Source organism: Pteropus vampyrus, unplaced genomic scaffold, assembly GCF_000151845.1.
Source record: "Pteropus vampyrus isolate Shadow unplaced genomic scaffold, Pvam_2.0 Scaffold63, whole genome shotgun sequence".
NCBI lineage: Eukaryota > Metazoa > Chordata > Mammalia > Chiroptera > Pteropodidae > Pteropus > Pteropus vampyrus.
In genome coordinates this window covers 6,331,764-6,334,604 of record NW_011888844.1, presented here as the reverse complement: position 1 = coordinate 6,334,604, position 2,841 = coordinate 6,331,764, and positions in this window count along the sequence as shown.

Below are 2,841 nucleotides of genomic sequence, written 5' to 3'. Positions count from 1 at the left end.
GTGCTGGGTCCTAGAGGATATGAGGAAAGGGGCCCTTGTTTTGGGTGATGGGGTCTGTGGCTCAGCCTCACTTTTGCACTCATGGCTGGTATTAATCAACTGCTGTTTCTTTGCTGTCTTCCCTTCTCTGTTGCCCCACTACTCTGCTTTCTACCTTGATCCCTGGGCACTGCCGTTGCATGAAGCTCACAGCTATCTCAGGCAGGGCTGTTCAGGGAACCAATCACACCTTCTCTCCCCGCTCCTCCTGCAGGGAGCTCTGGTTAGGAGAGGCAGCTTCTTTGTTTCTTCTGGTCTATCACCAGACTCCTGCAGTTCTCACTTGTGGTAGCTCTTATTCACGGATTCCATGCTCAGACATGCTGCTGTGCATGTTGGTTGTTTTTTGTTGAGTTTTACATGTTCACCTTATTGTTGTTTCAAGAGGAGAGATCTGGGGACATCTCTCACTCTGCCATGTTTCTGACGGCCCCATTTTTTTTTCTATTGTAATAATTATAGAGTAGTATCTCATCAGAGTTTTGCACTTCCCTTATGGTTAATGATGTTTAACAACTGCTCATGTGCTTCAAATTGGGGATTTATTGAGTTAATTTTCAAATATAAAAGGAAAGTTATGGATGGTATACAACAATGAGGGCTTCTGTGTGGCCAGCATTAGTAATAGTCAGTTAACAGGATTTAAATGAGTGAAACTCTAGAAACTTGATGAGGGATCAGAGAGGACAGGGTGAAAGGCACCATGCTATTACTATTGACTATCACTTTTTAAATATAATTATATATTTTCTTGTCTTTTCTCAGTCTTTATTTAAAATAGTTATGTGTGTATTTTTGTATAACTTTCAGTTACTTGTCAAGAAATGAAACCATGAATTTATGATTGTTCTTTTATATTTTCCTTCTTTCCTCTGAAGTGATTACTTCTATTATTGTTAAATCTTATATGCTGGATAATGGAAATAATATAATAATCTAATAACATTTTACTATCATTAGTAAAATTTGTTGTTATTCTTTAAATCTCTGACTTCTGGGTTAAAAATTAGGGACTCTTCAAAGAGAAATTGAGAACAATTTGAAAATGAAGAGTTAATCATAGAATCAGTGCAACTATTAGTTGGAAAAATTGTCAGATATTTCTCTTATACAACATGTAATCCTCTCTTTGTTAAAATATATTTTTGACAATATAGGAAAATAAATTAGTACTAGAATTCAGGTGCAAATAATAAATCAAATGTTTTCCACGGTTTTATAATTATATAGAATTTTAATAACCAAGATTTTACATAAGTGCTATTCTTTGCATATACAGATAATGAAGGCACATTAGCAAGGAAGTTTGTTTCTAATAGTAGAATTGGATTTTCACTAATTTATCCATTATTCTTATTGCTAGTTTTATTGTTCTACCTAATTATCAGTATCTTACTGTGACACAGCTTACTAAAGCTTAGAGTATTTATATAGCTAGGGAATAATGTAAACCTAACTGGATCACGCAGAAATTAAACTAAGTCAAAGTGTTATAAAAGCCTGTTCTAATTAGTTATGTACTATGTGCTTGGAAAAGTTTTAAGTAAAATAAGACAATTAATTTAACCTTTGTATAAAACTATATTGCTATTAGTCATTATACCTATTTTACAAATAATAATAAAAAAAAAAGGTACAAAGAAAAGGATAATAACTACCCTAACTTGGCCCATCTGGTAAATGGTACAGTTAGGTTTTAAATCCAGATAACTTCATACTAGTTTGAGCTATTAAACCACTATACTATTTTACCTTCTGTGTAATCTATCATGTATTGACTGTCTGTTCAACAATATTGTCATGTTGTAAAAGCAAGTGTTTGCAAGGTTTTCTGCCTTGTTTCACTCCACTAACTAACACTTATTTCCAATTCGTTTTTTTTAGAATAATTCATAAAATCTATGTAAAGTGTTAAGCAGTCAATAAATGTTAGCTATTGTTATATTTTATTAATAAATGTATAGACTTAATAAGAAAGCTTGAATAAGCAAGAAGAAAAAACATGAGGACACAAAAAATAAAGCAGAAAAAGATGTGCAAGCATTGTTGTTTCAGATTTTGTAGTAATAATATACCTCAAAATTTTTCTATTTTTCCCTCTAATTGAAAGTAAATAAGTACTTTGAGAAACACTGTACTAACACTTTAGGGAAATAATTTACAAATGGTATTTCAATTCACATTTTACTCCTGATTATCTACGCTGGGAGTTTCCTCATTGCAAGGGTGAGAAAACTGCTGTGGTAAGTAGGAACACAGCTTGGATTCAGTTGGGTAAGTTCTCATTTGTTTTCATTCTTTAAGCCAGTATTACTACTCATTTATATATGGAATCAAGAGATGCCCAGATGTCAGTTTTACATTTTGTCCTGTGGTTTGGACATGGAAATTGTCACTGAGGACTGTACAGAAGATTATACTATGTTCAAACACTGGTTACAGAGATAAAACAATAGAAATTATAGGAAAGATTCCTGTATATTTGTTTTTCCTAGCAGTACTTAATTCTCTGTTCAGCTTAAGAGCTGCGCAATGACCTTCCAAGTACTGGAGTGTGTATGTGCAAATTATTGTGTGGCCAAGACTGGTAAAGTTGTCAGATGAGTATGTGCAGGAAAACCACGATACTAAGATCTTCCTGCTCTATGAGGTTACTTCCAGATGGTTTTTCTGAGGCCTAAATTTGCCTGATGAAATTTCGAGAAGAAAAATATGTGAAATAAGAGCTTTGCTTGCAAAAAACAATCTCAGGAGTGACATCAGAAACATGGCAGATTGAGAGACATCTCCGGATATCTCTCC